This window comes from Rattus rattus, chromosome 5 (genome assembly GCF_011064425.1).
Source record: "Rattus rattus isolate New Zealand chromosome 5, Rrattus_CSIRO_v1, whole genome shotgun sequence".
Lineage (NCBI taxonomy): Eukaryota > Metazoa > Chordata > Mammalia > Rodentia > Muridae > Rattus > Rattus rattus.
In genome coordinates this window covers 128,998,510-129,022,553 of record NC_046158.1, presented here as the reverse complement: position 1 = coordinate 129,022,553, position 24,044 = coordinate 128,998,510, and the positions used below count along the sequence as shown (strand labels likewise).

At 38.4% G+C, this 24,044-nt stretch overlaps 1 non-coding gene across 1 annotated transcript; it reads right to left on the bottom strand.

The window, feature by feature from the left end:
- Positions 1-388: 388 nt before the first annotated feature.
- On the bottom strand, positions 389-531 carry LOC116902567. Its single transcript, XR_004388163.1, has one exon. It is a non-coding gene; the product is annotated as a small nucleolar RNA SNORA48 (small nucleolar RNA).
- Positions 532-24,044: the final 23,513 nt, after the last annotated feature.

The window sequence follows — 24,044 nt, the reverse complement described above, 5'->3', positions numbered from 1 at the left end:
TCTGTAGCCACAGATCCAGACATGGCACTCAGTGGCAGTTCTGGCTGGGACCTCCAATAGCCCAGGTATTAGAACTGGTCATTCACAACAGGTTACTCCTCTTCTTCATTGATGCCCAGTTCAACTCCCTTTATAATTCTCAAGCTATTTCACTTTTCTTCCCCTGCCATATGGTATATTGTGGTTGCTCTTGATGAATTCTGGCTACACATCTGATGGACCCCTAGGCAACCTCTGCTATCCATGCTGTGTGGGATGATAGCAAATATGGGTCTATGGCCAATCTGTGCCCTGATCTGGAGGGCAGGCCTGTGGTTGGCATGGTGGTCCACAGGTCTTTGTGTGTCTTCCTCCTCCCAAACTGTGCTGCCTGGATTTAATTAGATTTGTATGAGTCCAAGGCATAAAGCAGCTTTGCCCACTAAGTGGGACATCAAGCTAGGATAAACAAAGGACTACCATCTGCTCTGCCCCTGACTGATATAAGGACACCACCACCATCAGGGTTTCTCTTTTTCCACTGCTGAGGAGGAAGCAGATAGTTTATTTTTGAGTCAATTTATGAGTGAACATAGCCTAGGAATATAGATTTATGGTCCTCCAAATGGAGCATGCCGATGTGAAAATGGCTTCATGAACAGAAAGTGAGTCATAAGTCAAGACATTTTCTACAGTCGCGGATGGCAACATCATATGATGTCTACATGAAGCTGTAGATCTTAGTGGAAGTCTGATGACAGCCATCAGATCATTGAAAACTAGTGGTCAGTTAAGCTAATTCATTCAAGAAGATTTTACATGACTCATAAGAATGTCAATTCAGACACAGGGGAGGGTAATATATGGTTACTAAGGGTAGAAAAGATTACTCAAGATAATTTGGTTCTGGATCTATAAGGTTCCAACTTCCACGGTCATGAGATTGCTATCAGACAATGAGCCTGGTACAACTTTGAGTATTGACCTCACATTGTGGAAAGAAAAGAGGCTGAGTAAGGGGATTGCGCTGTTTTTAAGGATTCTTAAGGCAAGCTGACAATATGAATAATATTAAACGTCTGAGACATTTCCTATTCAGCAGAAGAATGTCTCATCTAAACTGTTCTTGAATTCCTGACCTGAAAAATTGTGAGGTGTAATGATGGTTGCTGTAAGTTATAAGTTAAGACGTAATACAATAAGAGGTAAATAGTGTGCTGTAATCACAAACTCAGTCATTTAGCTAAGATGTCTAAGACACACTAAGAAAGTATCTCACAAGTTCTCTGTGCTAAAGCATTTAAATGATACCCATTCATTATTCCATAGCACAGACCATCTTCCAGTTAAGACCATTAGGTGTTGAGAGCAGAGACTTGATGGAACAGAACTGATGGGATTAATTATATGAAAAGAGAATTTGTTAGATTACCTTACACAGTATGTTCTGAGTAGCCCAGTATTTTCTGTCTTTGCAGCATAGAGGATGGCCAACTTCAGCTAATCAGTCTATGAAGCTGGGTTTAGTAGCAGTCTCAATCTAGTTCTGAAGACCTAGAGGATTTCTGGAAGACCAAGGAAGCTGGGCTCTGATGTCATCAAAAGACAGCAGCAGTAGAAACAGAGAAGATGAACTCAAACACAAATGTAAAGGCGAGCAGATAAAAAAATCAAAAGTATTTCATTCCGAGTCTTATATCTAGGCTACTGCCAGGAGATGCCACATCACTCCTTGTCAATTATCCTAACAGAGAAAAACCCTCACAGATGTGTCTGGTGATTTATCTCTTAGTAGTCTCAAGAGCCAATTGAATTGACAACTAAAATTAGCCAGCACTGGGGGCGTTTATTAAGTTCTGGGTCTAGGAATGATCTTCTACTTAAGGTCAGGTGCTGGACTGCTGGTGGCTGTCATCTCCCACACAGGTAAACATGGAGATGGCTCAAATCAGCACAGGAGAGAAGCAGTCTAAGGTACTCAGGATTCTGCATTTGTTAATTTATTGTTATGTTTAAGGAGAAACAAAGCCAGCAAATCTACTTGGATTTAGCTTTTTTTTTTTTTTTTTTTTGCTTCTTTTACTTGGAGCTAAATATTTGTGTATTCCAACTGCTGAATTCTGTTGAATTAACTCAGGAAGATGGAAATTCTTTTTTCTGCTCCACTAATGTCTCCAACTATTTTATAGTATCTTTAGAAATTATATTTTAATTTGAGAAATTTGTAAAAAATGGATATGAATCTTGTGGGAAAGTCTATACATTCATGATTTATTTATATTTGCTGTTTCCAAATAGAAGACTTTTAACATGGAACAAATTTTACTAGGTTTGGAAATAATCTGTGCTAGGTCACTGAAACTTCATAATCAGCTAAACGCTTCATTTCCAACTTCTCTTCCCAAGCCTCTTCCAGTTCATTAAGATGTAGGAACCACACTTCCATTCTGTAGTGAGTCCCAGTGACATTTTCTAAAGATAAATAACACGCCATTTTCTAAGAAGACTTTTAATGAAGTACTTAAAGCCAGTAAAATTTGTGGATATTAAATCATCTGTAAGACTCTTGAAAGCATTTATCACCTAGCATTCTGAAGGCCAATATGTAATCACATATTTTTCTGGGTGGTTTCAAATTCCACACATGTGAGGGGCTCTGTGATACTAACAAGAGAGTTAATATCAGAAAATGAATAAAAATATCCAAACAAAAGATGTGGACAATCATTTGAATTTGTATTACTTTTCCCATTGCTATGGTCAAATGCCTTACAAGAAATGATAAGAGTTTGGAAGGCCTTACTTTGGCTCACTGCTTAAGAGTGTAACCTACTGTGGTGCAGAAGGTAAAGTAGTTGAACCCATTCATGAATGGTGGCAAGAACATGAGGCTGCTTATTTATATCTGGATGAGTCAGAAAGATGAGAAAAAGTATGCTGATCAATATTAGGCTTACTTACATCATTTATTTTATTTGATCTTGACCCAAGACCATAGCATGGTGCCATGCACATTCAGGTTGTATCTTCATCTCAATTAAACCTCTCTGGAAAGCCCCTCATAGAAATGCCCACGCACATGTCTTGTAAGTGACTTGAATCCAGTCAAGTTAATAATAAAGATTAGTCATCACAACGCCACCCCGCCACGGAAACACACCAGTATTAATCATAAGATTCAATGTCTGATCACTGAAGTTCATTTCATAATGCAAAATGCAGCTAGTCTGTCTCCAAAAGTCCTTGAATCTTTAACAGTTCCACTCGTGTTTAAAAGTGTTAAGTCTCTTCTGAGACACAACACAAATTCTTGATTGGATACACCTATAAAATAATAACCCACGTTACAAAGTTTGACTGTACAATGGAACAAAATAAACATTCACATGTGAAGAAAGCAAGGAAAGACTGAAACCCAGCAAAGCAAATACCAAACCCTTTAAGTCTACAGATCATGGTAGAAGCATCTAAAGTCTTGGACAGTAGCATTCCTGTGGCTCTGCCATTTGTAACACATATAGCTTCCCTTGAGCCAGTTCTACTCTGTGCCTGCAGCTGTCTTTGGCAGCTGTCCTAACATCTCCACAATTCTGGGTTCTCTCTTTGTACATAAATTTTGGCTTCTTTTATGTATGTACACACAATTAATTATTATACATATACTTAATATGATTTGGAATATAAATATAAATGTATAAAATATACTATTATAGCTATATAAATATCATAATATATTCCAAACAGTATTAAGAGAACAGTAGAAGTCCCTTGTTAACAGGGATTAATGAAGATGTTCAGAAAAGAGACTATTACGAGATGTAGGAACTTTGCATAATCCTAAAGGACAAACATCAGTATAGCAAGCCTGAACATGTGTTGCCCATCAAGCATTTAAGGTTCCAAATGCAAGGAGGGGAAAAGTCCACAACCACAGCTGGTGTCTTCATCTTTTCACAAATGGTACATTAACCAGATAGGAAATCAATAGGTATAAAGGAGAGGTTAAAAACCCGTCAAACAGTGGGACAAAATGATTCACTCAACAGCAGTGAAGTATAAATTTTTCCTGGGAGTTCATAGAACATTTACAAAGATAAACGACAAGTGGGCTGTGAAATAAACTTGTATAAATTCAAAAGTTAAAACCTTGCAATATATATTATTCTTTGACTACAATAAAATCAAATTAGATATAAATAACAGAAAGATGATAGAAAATCTCTCAACATTGAAAACTAAATAATGCATTTCTTAAATAATTCAGGGCTGCAAAGTAAGTTTCAGAGTAAACACTGAACTAAACCAAAACGGCACAATACCACAGAAACAACAAAGCAGGAATGGAAGGGCAATTTCCAGACCAAAATGCATAAAATAGAAAGAAAATCCTTAAATCAGCACTTCAAGTGCTCACATCCAACATCAAGAGAAATAAAAATTAAATAAGCCCAAAGCAAGTGGAAGGAAGTAAACAATCAGAATGACAGCAGAAATAGATGAATACAAATCAGAAACACAGTAAAGAATATAGAAAAATCAATGTGGGTATTTGAAAATATGGGTAAATTTGATGAACATTGATCCAGAATTAAAGGGCAAAAATATAATTTGAGACAAAATTCCTCAGTGAAAAGGATGTAACGGGGTTACTGCTACCTTTTGCTTGGTAGCAAAAGGATAATAGCATAAACTATGATCAACTGTAAGTTTGAAACAAGAGGAAACTAGTTCCTTCTGAAGCAAAGGTTTTAACTCACCCAAATGAAAACAATTGAATTTATAATTTAAACATTCCCCCAAATATATCTCTGGGTACACATGGGTTTTCTGAAGAATTTTATCAAAGGTTTAAGAGAAAATTGATTCCAATTTTTCATTACCTGTTCCCGAAAATATTAGAAGAGAGCACTTCGCTTCCCAACTCATTGAATGAAGTTAGTATTACTATGGTATAAAAATAAACAAATCAATTATAGTACCAAAGACACATAACTAAAAGGCAGGAAAAATAAGCTCCCAACTACTGTTGGGTGATGTATTGGTTTACGTTTGGACATTCATCTTGGAAAAATGGAGACTTGAATGGGCATAAAATCAACATTTTTATAAATTTCTGTAATAACTTTAGTCTCAATGTTTTACAGGCACCACTTTGGGTGAAAAGGCTAGAAGTGTCCCGCGCTATTGTCTCGCCAGCAAGAACGCACGCGGACACCAGGATCCTTCTGCAGCAAAATGTTTATTGCATCTTGAAGAGGAGAGATGCGGCAGCCCCAGAGAGCGTTAGCTTTATATCCCCCAAAGCATCATGTTCCTTCCTGATTGGCCGCATAGCCATGATCTCATTGGCACACCCCGGGGTGGGCAAAGACTTAGCGCGAACACACCCTTGCGCATGCGCACTGCGTCCTTCGGGGTGGACAACAGCTGTGCCCTGTACTAACAGACAACAGCTGGTACAGGTGGCTATCAACATAGAAGAAGTTGAGGAGGGGGTCCCATGGTAAGATCAGCAATTTCAACTGACCCAGATCTCTGAGATACCTCAGACAATGAGCCACCATCCAGGCAGCATATGCTAACTGGTCTGAGGCCCTTACACATATACAGTAGAGGACTGCCTTGGTGTGGCCCTATTGGGAGAAGATGTTCCTAATCTTTGAGATATTTGAGGCCCTATGGAGTACTGAGGATGGCAGGATGTGCTGGTGGGTGGGGAAATCTTCTTGGAGACAGCAGAGATGAAAAATGGGATGAGGAATTGTGGAAGGGCAGATGGGGAGGTAACTAGTGGACTGTGAAAATATAAAAGTAGTGACTCCCTTGTTTTGCTTTTACCTTGGTGAAGAATGCTGGTGAACTCCCTTGGAGCTGCCTAATTGGCTGAGATTTTCTTCACTTTTTCTTCCCCATAGAATATAATTTTGTTGACTTGCCATGAGGTATGCAGTTCCAGCAGGGTGTTTCAAAATGTTTTCTTTCTTTCCTTTTATCTTTTGTTGGTTATGAACAATCTGAAATAATGTTTCTAATTTTATTTTCTTTGGTTACAAATTGGAAATTTTAAAATATTAAATACCATTGAAAAGCAAATTTCACACAGTCATTTCTTTGCATACTAATATGAAAATGTAATATCCCATTATTTAAATAGATTTCAACCTTTGTTTGGTAACTGGGATAGGAAGAGATATATACTTGTTGCCAACTCTTCACATTAATCAAATATGCTAATTTCTTTCTTTGAAGCCACATTTCAAATAAAGTAGTTTTCGCATTTTCTGCAAATAATTCCTACTTTAAGTTTTAGGAAAATAAAAAAAGGACAGGTAGAATGAATGCTAATTCTAACATAGAAAAGGCTTGTAGATGCTGCCTTTTAGAATATTAATTTTAACTATATCTTATAAATATTTCATATAGTGTGAATATAATGGGGTTTAAGAAATATGAGATTCTAGAAATGGAGTCTTCAACCAGAGAACAAATCCCTTTTAGCTTTTTAAGGTGTGTGTGTGTGTGTGTGTGTGTGTGTGTGTGTGTGTGTGTGGAGAGAGAGAGACAGAGAGAGAGAGAGAGAGAGAGAGAGAGAGAGAAAAAGTCAAGGGCCAATAGAAAGTCTTATCTTACTACTAACATCAAACCAAGATTTCTTATCTAACATTAAACCTGATTGTTTCATACAAGTACTGGAAAATGTAAAATATAATTTATAATTTCTGGGCATTTATCTAAGCATAAACATTATTGTAAAAGTAGACAAAATTTTATTGAATAATTGGAGAGAAATGAACTACTTTGAATCCTTAATTTCACTTAAAGATGTTCATGGGAAATGTTTCTTATTCTGTAATTATTTGAAATATTTCACAATTGGCTCATAAAAGAACGTAAAAAAAAAACTTCCAAACTTTGTTTCACCCTGCCTTTTTACACTTTTAGTCACTGATCAAAATGTGTATTTTGGGGACCCACTGTATTCCAGAGACATTTTCATCAAGAAGAGTTGTGAGTCTGATTTTAGATTTTTACTAGTTTATTTTTTATTTTTCTTTTTTTTTAAATTTATATTTTAAATGTCATCCTCTTTCTTGGTTTTCACTCCAGATACCCACTATCCCATCCCCGCTTCCTATGCTTCTATAAGGGCACTCCCTCACCCAACCACCCACTCTCTCCCACCTTCCCGCCTTGACATTCCCCTAAACTGGGGCATCCAGTCTTTATAGGACCCAGGGCCTCTTCTCCCATTGATGCCAGATAAGGCCATCCTCTGCTACATGTGTGCTGGAGCCATAGGTCCATCGCTGTGTACTCTTGGGATGGTGGTTTAGTTCCTGGGAGCTCTGGTTCGTTGATATCATTGTTCTTCTCATGAGGTTGCAAGCCTCTTCACTTCCTTCAGTCCTTTCTCTAACTCTTCCATTGGGGACACTGTTCTCAGTTCAATGGCTTGGTTCAACAGATGGTTGACTTCAAGCATCCGCCTCTGTATTTGTCAGGCTCTGGCAGAGCCTCTCAGGAGACAACTATATCAGGCTCCTGTCAGCATGCACTTCTTGGCAACCACAATATTGTCTGGGTTTGATATCTGTATATGAGATGGAACTCCCAGGTGTGGCAGTCTCTGGATGGTCTTTCCTTCATCCTGCGTGCCACACCTTTTCTCCATATTTTCTCCTGTGAGTATTTTTGTTCACCCTTCTAAGAAGATCTGAAGCATCCACACTTTGGTCTTCCTACTTCTTGAGCTTCATGTGGTTTGTGAATTGTATCTTGGGTATTGTAAGCAATCCTCATCAAAATGCAAAGACAATTCTTCACAGAGTTAGAAAGAGAAACTTGCAAATTCATATGGAATAACAAAATACCCAGGATAGCAAAAACTATTCTCAACAATAAAAGAACTGGGGGAATTGCCATCCCTAACCTCCAGCTGTATTACAGAGCAATAGTGATAAAAACTGTATGGTATTTGTACAGAGACAGGTAGGTACATCAATGGAATAGAATGGAAGACCCAGAAATGAACCCAAACACCTATGGTCACTTGATTTTTGACAAAGGAGCTACACCATCTAATGGGAAAAAAGAGCATTTTCAACAAATGGTGCTCAATGAACTGGTGGTCAGTATGCAGAAGACTGCAAACTGATCTGTTCTTATCACCTTGTACAAGGCTCAAGTCCAAGTGGATCAAGGACCTCCACATAAGACCAGACACACTGAGAATAATAGAAGAGAAAGTGGGTAAGAATCTAGAACACATGGGCACAGGGGGAAATTTCCTGAACAGAACACCAATGGCTTATGCTCTAAGATAAAGAATCGACAAATGGGACCTCATAAAATTGCAAAGCTTCTGTAAGGCAAAGAACACATTAGGACAAACAGCAACCAACAGATTGGGTAAAGATCCTTACCACTACTACATCTGATAGAGAGCTAATATCCAACATATACAAACAATTCAAGAAGTTAGACTTCAGAGAATCAGATAACCTTATTAAAAAAATGGGATGCAGAGCTAAACAAATAATTCTCAACTAAGCAATATCAAATGGCTGAGAAGCACCTAAAGAAATGTTCAACATCCTTAGTCATCAGGGAAATGCAAATCAAGACAACCCTGAGATTCCACCCCAACCAGTCAGAATGATTAAGATAAAAAACTCAGTTGACAGCAGATGCTGGTGCAGATGTGGAGAAAAAGAACACTTCTCAATTGTTGGTAGGAGTACAAACTGGTAAAAATACTCTAGAAATCAGTCTGGCAGTTCCTCAGAAAATTGGTCATAGTACTGCCTGAGCACCCAGCTATACCACTCCTGTTCATATACCCAAAAGGTGTTCCAACATATAACAAAGACACATGCTCCATTATGTTCTTAACAGACTTATTTATAATAACCAGAAGCTGGAAAGAACCCAAATGTCCTTCAACAAAAGAATGGATACAGAAATTGTGGTACATTTACACAATGGAATACTACCCAGCCTTTAAAAACCATGACTTCATGCAATTCTTAGGTAAATAGATGGATCTAGAAAATATCATTCTGAGTGAGGTAATCCATTCACAAAAGAATACACATGATATGTACTTACTGTTAAGTGGTTTACTAATTTTTGAGGACTCAGGGGTTACTTCTTGACCATTGAGGAATGCTTTGAAGAATGTAGCCTGGGTCCAAGAATTTTAAAAGAACTCCTAAAAACTTCATCAAGGTGGTGTGAGTAGATGTAATGTTTGTTAAGAAAACCTGCAGAAATTAGTTTCCACAAACTTTGCTTGCTTGCTTTGATGAATTTTTTTGTTCTCTATATGAATGTATATTGTTAGACTCTGAATAGCTATATGTATATTCTCTATATGAATATCTCTGATGAATACCTGATAATATATTCATCTCTAATAATCCAAAAGTTAACTTAAACACTTTGAATTAATTTTCAAGACTAGATTTAAAATTACTTTGTATCAACCATTGCTGTAAGAAGAGTTGAGAGATAAAGGTGAGATGCTCTCCCTAAGGTGATTATAATTTGTTCTGTAAAAGAGCAAACATATTCTTTGATTAAAATGATGACTACATTTGAGTGATGACTGCCTTTTCCTAAAAATGGGCCTGGAAGGAGATATCTGGGAAAATAGTAAGTAACACAAGAAGTTTTAGACTAAACAATAACCTTTCTTTAATGCACAGAGTTGCATTTAGACTTAAGCATTCTCTTAAGACTTCCCCAGGGCCAACATATTAGGTGTCACTTGTTTTTAAGATCCTGTTCAGTATCTGTCTGAATATTTAAATGTCAGAAATAATTCTGTATTGCAATTCCATATATCATTGGGGATTAATGATATTGTCCTTTAAAAATTATTAGTTCCAAAAGAAAAAAAACTTCTTTGACCTGATAGATAAGGCAGAAAACTTCATTTTTCCAAATGAACTTTTCCATATATTATGTACTCTTCAAAAATAGCAAATGCCATGTAGAGTCAAGTCTTTAATTCCAGCACTCAGGAGATAGGGATATATTTCTGTGGCTGGAGCCAACCTGAGCTACCACAAGAGTTCTGGGCCAGTCATGACTACTCTGTGAGACTCTTCTCAAACAAAACAAAATTAAAATCATTAAGCTTTCCTGTGTTGATATTTTTGGCAAAAACTAGAAAACCTAAGTATACTTTCTGCATCATCATAAATATGTTTCTTTCAGAGACTTCCTCTTAGTTGTCACCTCTCCTTATCTCTGCTCCTCTTCACTGAAGTTTGTGATACATGTGCTCCTTTTTCTTCTTTCAACTCTATTAAACTGACAGCATTTACTGAATACTGACAGAACACTATTCCAATAAAATATCCATATTCTAATGCCAGAAATCTATAGACATGTACAGGGTAATTAACTTTGTGAATAGTATTAAGTTTTTCATTAGCTGACCTTAACCTAGCGAAGACTTTGGATTATCTATGTGATCTGAATATTATCAGAAGGGTCCTCAGCAGTAGTTGTAGGTAGAAGATAATCAGATCATATGGCTATGGGGGAAAATAAGGCTGCATAAGATATAATAAAGGTAGCACTGAAAACAGAACAGGACTAAGGGTGAAATAAAGAAGCAGGCTTCTAGAAGGTGGGAAGGGCAACACAATACATTCTATCCTAGGACTTGCAAGAATTTTACCTCATGGAGTCTGTCTTTGAGTTCTAGCCTGCATAGACCTTGCATAGGCCACTGAGTGTGTGCAGTTTGTTACAGTAGTGATTGAACAGACACAGCATTCTTCACATTTCAGCTTAACTACTTCTCACTTTCCTTTGTTAAACTTTTCCTTTGCACAATACTTATCCCTTTTCATATAGAAAGGCAAGAAAAGGACAACCACACCTCAAACAGGCCATTTACAGTTTTTTCCTCAATGGTATGGAAACTATCAGAACCTTTCCCCAACTTGTAGTTCTGTTGGAAAAACGTTAGTTAACTGAAGGGATGGATGTCCTTGATAAGGATATTGGGAGGCCTGCCTTGTTTCTATGCATCTCAATCACCAAGACTTAGTAAACAGTTTGTTCCTGCTTGTGTTTGCACTCCAGCATCCACTAAGGACCAGGGCAAATCATTTTGGAAGTAAACATTTTAAACTATGAAGCAAAAAATGCCTTTCCTGCAAGATGACTATGTTGGCTATTTATTTCATAATAACAGAATATTTAGCAACGCACAACAACTTACATGGTACATTGCTAGGTAGATCATGTGTCGCCCTTTTTCAGAAGTCTACTTATCTCTGGACAAGATAAAGTGCTGGTTTAGAAGAAAAATCACAGTAAGTGGCAACTAAGCAAAACAATCTAATTAATGTGTTTAAAATCTAATTTTAAGTGTATGTATTTAAAGTTCTATTATTTTTTGCAACAGCAATAATCTTTGATAAAATAGAATAATAATGATTGTAAACCAATTCAGTCTGCTGTATAAAATACAATGAACTGTTTGAATTTTTTCCTTCAAGAAACAACAAAAAATTCTCAAATGATCTCTATTTCAGATAGTGACAAAACAATTGCTCTTAAATGATATCATGAAGAGCTTAAAAAACTAAGATTAATAAACGAGCATGTTGAAAGTCAAAAAAGAAAAAGAAAAAAGAAAAGAAAGCTAGCTGAGCAATTCAAGAGAAGTGAAACAGTAAGAAGAACCCACCCCCTAACCTCTGCATTAGATTCTACTTCCTCATTCTTGTCCTTTTTGAGTTCCTTTCTTGACTTTCTTCAGTGATGAAGAACTATGTGAAAATGGGAGCTAAATAAGCTCCTTTCTCCCCCACCCACTTCCAAAACTGGAAACAATCTAGATTTTCTGTAATGGATGAATATTAAATTCTGGTTAAATGATTAGTTTTGAAGATTTAGGAAAAATGCCTAAATATAAATATTCTTGATTGTTAATTTTATTTGTATAGTATTCATAAAACAGCAATATTATAGAAATGAAGAGCAGAGTGCACTGTGGAAAGTGGACACAGGTTTTGGAGGAGAATAACCAATGTGGTTTATACACAGGCAAAATAGGAGGCCTGGTATATGAATATCTTATATCCTGAATATATTGATTGCATATTCTAGTTATGAGACTACATTATAATTTTAGAAGGAAACAGGACAAGAGGTGCTTGACATGATGTATCTTGTCCTACTTATCACAAAGGTCTATATAGATGGAAGAGACCCATCTCTATCAAGGAGCCATATGGGGTTAGTAAAGCAATATCAAAATCAAGAGGTTCCACACATAGGTAAATGGAGAGAAGGCCCACAGACTTTGTAGACCACAAAGGCTGATAGAGAAAAACTAAGTCTAGAATTACCCAGTGAGGTTTTCTTGAGGATGAATACATGCTCAAAATCTCCAAGCCGGGTGTGATGGCTTATCTGTGTGAAACTTCATGGTATTCAAACAGAAGAGCCAAACACTGCAAGGCTGGGAATGGATGGAGCTAGAAATGAGTTTGAGAAAGGACGGTTTCTATGGTTGGATACCAAAGAACCAGTAGAACTGGACATTAGCTTAATTTTCAGGACCATGTGGTTTAAAAACAAAAATGTTTCTCTCTCTTTCCTATAGGCTGGAAGTTCAAGATAAGGATTTGACAAGAACAGCCTCTGGAGAGGTTGTTTTTCTGGTTAATAGAAAACGACCTTCTCACTGGATTTTCACAATTTTGAGGGAATTTTAGAGCTCTCTGATGTCTGTTCATAGATAGGAATGCTTATAATGTGCAACATATGGCCTGAGCATTATGACCTCCTCTAATTTCAGTTACATCCACAGTGATTGCACTTTAAATTCAGTCCCTGGGTACTGGGCCAACGATACATGAATCTGAGAGAAACAGAGAAATTCAGTGAATAATAGATGTCATGGTTTTTTAGGAGTGTTGATTATGAATGTGGAAGTAACTGCAAAAGTCTTCCCTGAAAAAGAGACTCCATACAGGACCCAGAGATAATGGAGTTATGGAATGGGGATTGAGTTCAAAAGTCAAGATGCATTTGACTATTTGGGAGTTAAGAAAACATGAGAATAAATTTAACATGGGTAGTGACAAAGACTGAATTATCCAGGATCCTTGAGATTCCTGTCCTATTTCATAGCAATGTGGGCAAGCAACCTGGAGAGAGAGAGAGAGAGAGAGAGAGCTTATTTATTTAGATATGGCTGGCACTGGGCATCTGGAGTAGGCATCTATATGTACGTATTTGTAAGCTTGTTACCCAGGGGTTGAGGTGATGCTCTGAGACTGTACCACACCATTAAAAAGACAATGTGCTGGGAAAAGAAAAGACTGGCATTTCCTTACCGTATCATCTGCTATTTGTCAGACTGCCAGGAATGGAGGTCTCTGTCTGCATAGGATGAACACTTTTATTTCCATTTTGTAAACTGGGACATTGAGGCAGAGAGCTTCAGAGTTTTTACATCAGGGATAAGTGAGTTGGTGAATTGTCTGCACAGGCTGTGTTCAAACATAGCTGTGTAAAGTTGGGGGAGCAAAGGAGAAGAGCTTGGGGTGGGAGCAAGTCAGGAAGTAAAGCCAAACAAAGCAAGGGGCTGGCTGCCCAAATCTACCTGGAAAGCCAGATGAAAATAACCTGCCAGATAGGAGCCCACAAATCCTTAAAGCAGTCTAATTGGTAGGTGAGAGAAGCAAGAGAGGCACTTTGCTTTAGCACCTGCTGGTGGAAACTTCAAACTGATGAGTTTTTAGCCACAGGCTGAGGGGATCAGTGCCCTGGAATCCTGCTTTCTCCACTCTGCTCACTTGTGTTCCACTTCTGTATTAGGTACTTTTCTCATCACCAAATTAAGAAGCAATTTAAATAAGGAATGCTTTAATTTTGTCATAGAGCTTGAGAAGAGAGAAGTGGCTATGGGACAATGAGGTTGATGACTCACATTTGGGTGGATCAGCAAGCAGAGAAGGGACAGCGATGGGGACAAGCTGTATATTTCAAGATTATTCTACCCAAGAAATCCATTTACTCCAGCTAGGGTCTTCCTCCGAAGCTTTCCACATCCCCAAAAAAGCAACACTGCTAATCATAAACCAAGTGTTTAAACATATGCTCATGTATGAAACATTTTACAGTCAACTGTTGATGAGAAAGGCTTTACATAGAATCGCCAGGCGAGTAGAGACGAATGCAATGAGACTTGTGAAGTGAGGGAGAAAGGAGTGAGGTGTCGTTCAATTTATAGCATAACAGACTCGTTGGAACTTATAAGCAATGCACTGAATGGGAGAACTAAGCAGACCATCACTAAGAGAAAACACCAGGGATAAGGAAAGATTTCTCCGAGCCCTAATCAAACAGTTTTTTTGAAAGCAAATTAAGTAATCAGACACCAAATAGGGATGGAGGGAGGTGATGGCTCTTCTTCAATTTTGAGGGAGATAGGTTATGAGGAAGGGGAATTCATAGATGGACATACCAGAGGTGTCCAAAGATGAATTTTCTAAGGAGGTACACACGAGATGTACTGAAGTTTCAGTCAATGCCTCTTCAGCAAGGAAAGCAGGGTGCTAAAAACATATACAGAGAGACCTTATTTCTGGGCTCCGATTTTATTTCCTTTCCTCCCCCTCCTCCCCCTTTTTCTTTTTTCTTTGGTAATGATGGGCACCATTTCTTTTGTTTATTTCATTCTGACAAGCTCTGAAATAAAACAATACAGGGACAGAGATGTTTCTTGGAGAAACGTCAACGTGAAATATGGTCTTCTTTGAAGCTTTGGTTTTGAGGCAATGTACTATCCTTCCTCACCCTTTAGCTTTTCTCCACTTGTTTGTGGATGTAATCTAGCTGCTCATCATCCAGGATTTCTGTGCAGGCTGATTTATCCACTGTCCTGCAGCTCTGTTTGGGGCCTAGACTGTAATGACAGGAAATGACAAAGCTTGTGGTACACATTGCCTCTCTGCTTTCCTAAGAAAGCCATTGACTCTCCACCTGTTTCTTGGCCCCATTCTCCACTTTAAGACCTTGGGGAGTGAAGAATGATTTGTGTAAGAGATATTCTCTTTGCCTTTACAATAGCTAAGATTGTAAGCATGATTATACTCCATGTACTTTCCCAAAAATCAAAGAAAGTGAACATGTCATAGACTTGTAGAAGCACAAGATCTTATGATGGGACAGAGGGAGCCATATGCCAGCTCAAATCTTGATCTTGTTAATATCCTGTCAGGTTCTGTCTTGAAAAATACAGCCTACAGCTGGCTTCTGAGGGTAAGAAAATACATGTGTGGGGTCACTAGGATTAACTTCTTTTTGACATCCTGTAGTATTATTTTTATCAAATAAAATATGGAAGACAAAAATAAGTCAAATGCAACCACAGCCCACCCTGGGGAAGAAATCTTCATGGAAAAGCATGTTGTGTCTCATTTGCATACCGTCTTCTTTCCTTGCACAAGGCCAACCCTCCTTTCACTTGGGAGAGAAGGCAGAAATTTTCAATCCTCACTCATGAAGAAAACTACCCTGGTGACATTCTAATAGCAGGGGATCCCAGAGCTCTCTCCCGAGTCCAGAAACTCTTCCTTGGGTTTTGGCCCACTTACCTCTGTCTGTTGCACTTTCAAACACACGGCACAGTCAGGGTCAGATGGCCTGCTCAGCCTGATTAGATGGCAGAATCTATGCAGTGGTGATGAGAAGGCACTGTAGCATAGTTGACAGCCATCTTTTCCCATGGGTATGGCACTAGCTGTGAGGAGGCCAACTCAATATCCTCCACGTTTGCAGATAGGAAAACCAATGCTCACCAATATCACTAGAGTAGTTCTTTAATAAACTCACTTATAAATACGTAGAAATACACAAAATCCAATTAATAGAGCTCTGCCCTTTATATTCACTCTGATTAGACATTCTATTTTGCTATTGCTACACAATCAGTGATTTAATTACCTCATATAGAATGCAGTTCTTTTGTTAGAAAGTTAGGAAAGCAGAATTTATCATTTTTAAACAGCATAAGTTTTTTCTTAAGAGCAATGTCTCCTCCAGGGGTACTGTTTAGAACTGATATTAGTGGATTGGTCACTTTCAGGCCCATGTGGGTACAACCACTGTCTCACACCCTGAACTGTTAATTTTCCTTTCTGCCTTATAGGCAGTCCTGCAAAAAAAAAAAAAGAGTTTGAACATTTCCTAATTGTATTACTGAAGGCTTCTTTGGTAAATAAAACTACCCCTAACATACCTATCTGCCTACGAAAGTTCTGAAATTTAACTTAGAGAGCCAAGCATCAGTGCCATATGCCTAGCATAGAGTATGAACATCAGTAGCTCTCAAGGCACTGGTAGAACATTTTTTTCTTTTAAAGAGATCTGACTACCACAGTCCTACCTGAATAGCTTTTCAGTGCTAAGCTTGGTTCTCTTTTCTCTTTGGTATTGGTGTGTATGAATACCTCTGAGCTTAGATAACAGTTTCCATGTTTGAAGCTTCACTATGACTTCCTCCCTGGTTAAGAGCCATTGCATATCATTTCTCAGGAACACTAACCAGGTTTTGCTGACATATAACAAATTTTAATGAAGTAAATGCATGGAGTCTAAAAAAAGAACCCACTGTGGAACTAACATAAAAAATCAATGAATAGGGTTTAATATTTGTCAATGTTCCTGTTTTAAAATAGACATTCCCCCTTTCCAAATATGTTGTCAGCTGTTATCACATTTGGTGACATTCAGGTGGAGTCAGATGCTCACATGTTCTTAGGTAGCAGTTACTTAGTAGTCACTGGACATGAAATTACTTGCTTTGGGAATGGTAACCTCCCTGAGAGGCTGAATGTAAGGTCTATAAGGATACTCACTCACAGCATAGCTTTCCTCCACACCCTTTCCTTACTGAATATCAAGATTCCCCTTTTTCTTATTTATGGCAGCATGGAGAGTTTCCTGTATAGATGGAGGACTGAATCCCAACCATGCAGGTCAAGAAAGATCTTGACCTTAAGCGATCCAGTGTCCTTTATTTATAAATATACACTAATAACTTCAAAATATGTCTTGAACTTGAGACAAAGTCAGAGGTTGGGGTCAGAGGTCAGAGCCATATCACCTTTTTAATTGGAATCTTACAAGTCTGAGAATTGCGGTTAAACCAACCCTCCTGTCAAGGCACGTTTAATCCAGTGAAATGATGGAACACATTTTACTTACAAAGCATTAGCATTACTTACCATCTCACCATATTTAGACATGTAGTCCTTGGGCTCCCACTTAAATTTCTTGTTTCTTTACACATTAGGGTCTGAGCACGACTTAGCTTATTGGGTGGAAGCCCTGTATTCCAAGTGCTACATTTAGAGAAGCCCATTCAGTGATTCAGAAAGGTGTTTAGGGAATTGGAAACAATCTGACTTAGAAGCAAGGGCCAGTATTCTTGCTGTTAAGGTATATGACTGTGGGCAAGGATACGCATACCCTGATGATCTGTTTTCAGGCCAACAAAAAGCAACAACATCTAACTACCTTGGAATAAGTTTTCCAGCAATTTGTTGGCCCTTAAGACACAACCTTCTCTGATGGTAGTGAGGTGGAAAGAAGCAAAATGAGATAGGGAGAGAACTAAACAGAGTTGCAGTACCAGTTGAATATAACCTTCAGTTTGGCCACTCTGAAACTCCAAACTCATCACAGATCTATTACATTTTGAGGCAACAAGGTGGGGCCCTGAAATAAACTGTTAGTCAGTCTGACCTGAAAATGGACTAAAATCCTTGATTTTGAATGAGTGTACTAGGCATAATGAGTCTTGGAGAGACTACAGAGGGGCTTCACTAACACTTAGATGTTTTTTTGTTTTATCTAATAGCTCACTCCACACATACTGCACAGACACAAAGGAAACGCATAGTCTACTTTTTAAAGCAGAACGCTACAAACAGAATGTGTGATCATCTGGCAGGAATGTCTAAAATTCATGAAGTGCAAACTAACCAGACAAAACTTAAAAGGTTCTGAGACAAGGCTTGCATTGATAAAGTGAGACTTGCTACAAGTTAAAAAAACAAGTAGGTGTATGATAGATTCACAAGGTTGCACGACAAGAAAGACTTGGACTTTGTGTGATCTGATGCCCTTACAGATATACATTGTACAAATAGGGATCCTTTGTCTTAGTTTTAAAAGGCTGTTATAAAAGAATGCTCTCTACTGTGTAACTTGTATAAAAATATTTCTTACCACTCTGGAATCTGCAAAACCCAAACACATGGCATATCTAGTCAAAGCCTTCTCTCTTTTTCATGTTGGGGCCCAGGGTATCACTAGAGGGGCAGAGCAAATGTGCCAGTCCAGCTCTCTTTCCATTCTCATGTAGCCACCACGAGTGCCACCATAGGAACCCTTTTCTCAAGCCCCCATTTAATTCTAATTACTTTCTAAAGGCCCCTCCTACAAATATCCTGGATATATGGATTATCATTTTACCACAAGGAACTTAGGAAGATTGTTTATTTGTATTTATTTCAGTTATATCTGTGCCTCATTTCTCATTACCTAGTCATGTGGCCTTACTTACTTCACCTTGAAAATCCCATACTATATAAGGACTAATTGCCTGTGAGAACTCTATTTCCCTCTGTAGCAATCATGATCTGAGGATGAGAAAGCAAATGGAGGTGTGTCTGGAAGCAAAGCAAAGAGACAGGCTAGTTGTGTGGCAGCCAATGGTCTGAACACCTCACATCATTTTCTGAAATAGACACTTTTTTGTGATCTCCATATTAAGTTAAGAAACTCCATAGAAATGTCAAAGGTAGGAGAACATGAAATTAACCTAGCTAAAGGGCTAATAGATTGGCAATGGCTGTACAACATTTGGTGTCTGTGATGATAATGGCTTTTCATCATCTCTCAAACCAGAAGGCCATAGAAGGCCTTGATTTATCAGGTGATAGAGAGTAAGAGCTTGGGGAGATCCATATCTTGGGTTGGTAGTTGTCAGACTGATTTACAACAGGAACTTGTTCACTGAGTCAGTTTTGCAATCAAAACCTCAAGACCAAGAAAACAAACCAGCAAGGCACATACTAGGACTGATATAGATAGTTAAGATTCAGGGAAAGCACATAGATCACAGGAGTATTGGAAGAATCCACAACAGAATGAAGCTCATTGAATAGTTGCATTATTGGCTCAGATTCTGTAGTTCTGTGAACACTCATTGCCATGTGACACTAAACCTCCTCTTGTAAAAGTGATAGATTATAGTTCTCATCCATGCACTTACATTCGTTCACATGACTTTTCATCCAGTGGGAGTTAAAGGGGAGTGACAGTGTGCTTATTCACAGCATGACTCAGTTCAACCCAGAGGTTAGGTTAGAACTGCCTGTTTTGTAACTTTGTTCATTTTTTGTTGTTCTTGATGTTAAAATTCATGCTTCATTACAGGGGTGAAAGCACACTGTGTTGGTGCAAGAAGAGTCATAAACAGATAAGCCAGGCCCATGCCAGACAATCTTCAATGTAATGGGAAGCAGAACTCTGACAGCTATTATAGACTAATGCAGTCACATGGCCAAGACAGGTTACATCATCCAGGACTCAGCTGCTCCCATACTCAGAAATAACAAGTAACCTTTTCTCTAGGATGCTGAAGTTTGGAAGTGTGTACTATATAGTGTCATGGAAGTCAGTAATAAGACTACTTCAGAATTGTCAGTTGAATGCTCATGTTTTGTTCATGATTTTGCAAGTATCATTTGGGAGGAGATGGTGTATTAACAAATCAAGTAGGCAACTGAAACATCTCACCAATATTATATTGAAGGTATTCTTTCAGCATAACCGACACTGTGTAAGAAACTCAAATGAACTGTGAGTATCAAGTTTCTTGGAGAGATACTTATGAAGTTAGTTCACTTTTAATTCAGCTTTCTGAGTTATGCTAATTTTCCATGCTGATGGTACAGATAAGGCACTCTTCGAAGATTAGCTCATTTGGAGACCTGAATAACTGTCCCTGCATATTAAAGCAATGATTCACCATCTATCCTTTGGAATATTCTAGTTTTTCTAACTTTGGCTTACATACAATCACTTTAAGTAGACATATTAGCTTTAATCTTCTTAGTACCTAAAAGCTATCCTAAATTTTGACCTTGGTACACCAGCCCTAAAGGTTCCTTTGGGGATGAAGAAAATTTCAGCTCTGTTTATGCCAGGCATGCCAAGGAGACATAGTTCAAAAAAATCCTGTCAGCAGCCTCAGGAGTTCTCTTCTTTAGGGACTTCCACTCAAGCAAAGCCATATTCTACCTTGATGAAAACTTGTAGAAAAGAATTTCAGGAGGAGTCAGAGTACAATTAGTGAGTGCATCATGATAATGGAGAGAACAGACTCCAGATTAAAGCATGAATAGTTAGAGAGAGACATGGGTCTACATTCCACCTCACAGTTGGTGTGCATGACCACTGCTTGGGCAGATGAATAGGAGAGGCATTAGGCTACATTCCATCCTTGGGATCCTAGGCTGGTGGAAAAGCAACACTTGCTGGGGGTTGTAAAACATAGTCTATGTTGGGGGACCCAGCCCAGGTGAAAAGTGCTACAGGCTGAGGCCAAGTTTGGGGTTCCCATACTCCTGGGCACCCAGATGTTGCTGGAACCCATTAGGAATTGAGAAAGAGGGTGTATGTGGGCCATTGACAAGCCTGGGGCTGGAGGACTGGGGGAATCTGACTTAGCTCAACAGTGAGATTTGAGTTATGGAAGCGCCTTCTGTGGGAGAATTAGGTGGCCTGGCTCTGTATGATTAAGGCTTTCTTGAAACAGTCCATGTTGGCTCTTGATGAGAGAGACAGTCTTGGCTTGTTCAAACAGTTTATTCATAGTGGAAAATGAATGCATACAACTTAGTCAGGGTGGGTCAGAGATTAAATATCTTTTACAGGAAGGAATATCCAGGAAGAGAAGTATATTGACAAAACCTTCAGGGCTGGCCCATCTTGATACCACATTAATATGGAGAACTCTGTGCTCTGTGCTATGTGACTGTTGTCATGATCTTCATGTGGGCTGTCATGTTCATGTCCTCCAGGATAGGAACTGGGTAAAGGAGTACATGAAATGACTACCATCCTGAGATATGAGAATTGCCACGGTTTCTGAATCCACTCAACCTTCCCAGATTTTGTCTGATGACACAATTCCACTTGCCCTACAGAGAGACATGCTTAGGAACATTATAGTAAAACACACACACATGCACATGCACGCACACACACACACACACACACACACACACACACACACACACAGAGAGAGAGAGAGAGAGAGAGAGAGAGAGAGAGAGAGAGGGAGAGGGGAGAGGAGAGAGAGAGAGAGAGAGAGAGAGAGAGAGAGAGAGAGAGAGAGAGAGAGGTGTTTAGGGAAGGGCATGTATGTGTTTGTGTGTGTATGCACACATGTATGATCCTGTGGGTTTTTAAGTTATATTTCACAAAAGACCAAATTGCTAAAAATTAGGAAATTCCAACTAAAGTATAAAATTAACATGACTGAATGGATTCATTTTTCTTAATGATTTTTTTCATAAGTGAAATTTAAGGTAGTTTAATAAAGTACATGTTTAGGCATAAAAATGAGAAATTACTAACAGAGTACAACTTGAGAGCTTGATTTAGATGTTCTGACTCAGGCTACCAAACTCATTGATTCTACACATCCCTGTCTGTGATATGTTTAGAGAAACATGCATCCTCTCTCTAAGCAATTTTGGCTTTATCATTTGTAGTAAATGAGGTTTCTTTACTCTTAGTGAGCAGTAAAATTAAACTATATTTCAGAGGGAGGTGTTTCTTTTCCTTCTCATGCCTCCTAATTTGCCCTATCTTTCTACCCTGTCTCATGTCTACTGAAAGAAATAAGACAGCATTCATGGGGTGGGAGGAATCAGAGATTTAGAATGAATAAGGCTATTTAAGAACTCATAAAGACTCATGGTAAGTATTGATCCTTCAGCAAAAACTGTTCCTCAGCATCCTCTATGCTCTGGTCACAGTTTGCATTTAAAGAAGCCACAGATCTACAGATCAATAGACACATGAGAGGTAGCATTATGGAAGTACCCTACAGCAAACAATTTTTCTTAGGCCATTCTGTATGGCTGTGACAGAATACCTAAGGCTGAATAATTTATAAAGAACATAGATTCATTTGTTCACTTTTTGGCAAGCTGGGACATTTAAGATGAAGGTGCTGAATCTGATGACTGGCCTCCTAGAAGATGAAGGTGGACAGCTGTTAGAAAGTTATTTTTCCCAAGTCACACATCCATGGCATCACTGAACGACATTATTATATGTCCTGGTTTCATTTCTGTTGCTGTGATAAAAACAAAGAGCAAGGGAGGGAAGAAGGAAGAAAATGTTTGTTCAGCTTACAGTTGCAGGTTACAGTCCATTATTGTGGAGGGTCTAAGGAAGATACTTAAGCCATCATATTTACTAACAAGGGCAGAGAGAGTAAATACATTGACCCTTACTTGCTGCTTGCTGTCAGCTAGCTTTCTATTCTCTTATGTTCAGGACCCAGTGCCTAGGGAGTAGAATTGAGTGCAGTGATCTGTTCTTCCTACATCACTGAACAGTCAAGTCACACCCTCCTCACATCAGACATGCCGCAGTCAAATCTGGCTTCAGGGAAACTGTTTCCATGCAATTTTAAGTTATATCAAGTTGACAGTTAAAACTGTCCAGCACACTGTAGTGACCTACAGAATACTTTTGCACTTCAGTCACAGGGCTAAACTAAGCAAAAGAATAAAATGCTACCTAGGTCTCTGGCAATTAACGGTAATGAAGCTATTAACAATTCTTTCAAGAAAGAAGGGTTGAAGATCAGAAAACCTTCACCCAAGGTTTCAGTCATAGCTCCATCTCCTCACAGCTGCATAGGTGAAGGGTTGACTGGGGCTAGGGATTGCAGTAATCCTGGTTTTGTGATTCTCCTATCTTTGGGGCAAGCTTTTTGATGATGGGTCTGCCTTTGAGTTGTTTATGCCCTTGCTAGAAACCACTCACCTATACTCTTATAAATAATCCTATAATTAGTTCACTGAAATTACAAAATGGATTTTGGAGGATTTTTACTTGGTTCTTTTCTTGGTTTCTTATCTGGAGTAAGAAAAAAAAAAGGTTTACATCTTCTCTGAGAAAGTCATATAACAGTACCCAGCTTATGAAGTATGGGATACACATGCAGAGCACAGTACACTTGCAGCATTAGAAATAACACATTTGAAGATTCTCAACCTTCAAAGAGAGTAGAGGGCTCCACAATAGAAAAGTATGCAGAGAACTCCAAGGAATTACAACCACAACTTCTGCCAATTGTGATGGGTCCCTGTCTCAGTGTGCCTTATTTCTCTACACTAGCCACACCCATTTCTGTCTCTTCAAACTTCTCATATTTACTGGAACTTCTCTTTTAAAAAGCATAACTACTTATTTACTTGTTCTTTTATGAATATGGGAAGAGAGTTATATACATTGGTTATATAAGTATGCATGTTGGTTTTCTCCTTTAACAATGCTGTTTTTTAATAGCAATTTCAGACAATCAGGTATTCATATCTCTCCTGTACTTCTATGTATACATACATCCACATGTTCTATATTACAAAAACTACAGTCACCAATTTCTATCTATTCATTCATGGTACATTGTCTGCTTAGACATGCTGGTAGACCTTAAACAAGGTGCCATCTGCAAACTTGAGTATCAATCAGATCTACTTCCTTCTCAACCATCTTTAAAACCCTTCAAATAAGACAAGCAAAATGAGAGCTCTTTAATGCATTTGGCTAAAACATTGCCATTACCATTTATGTAAACGATACATCCTCCCTTTCCTGCTTGGTATTTCTAGCTACGGTTTCGGACTGAGTGGTCACAGAAGCCCATGAATACCATCTGTGTGATCCAAGTACATTAACAATGAGAAGTATCCTGAGGTCTCAGATGGTTGACC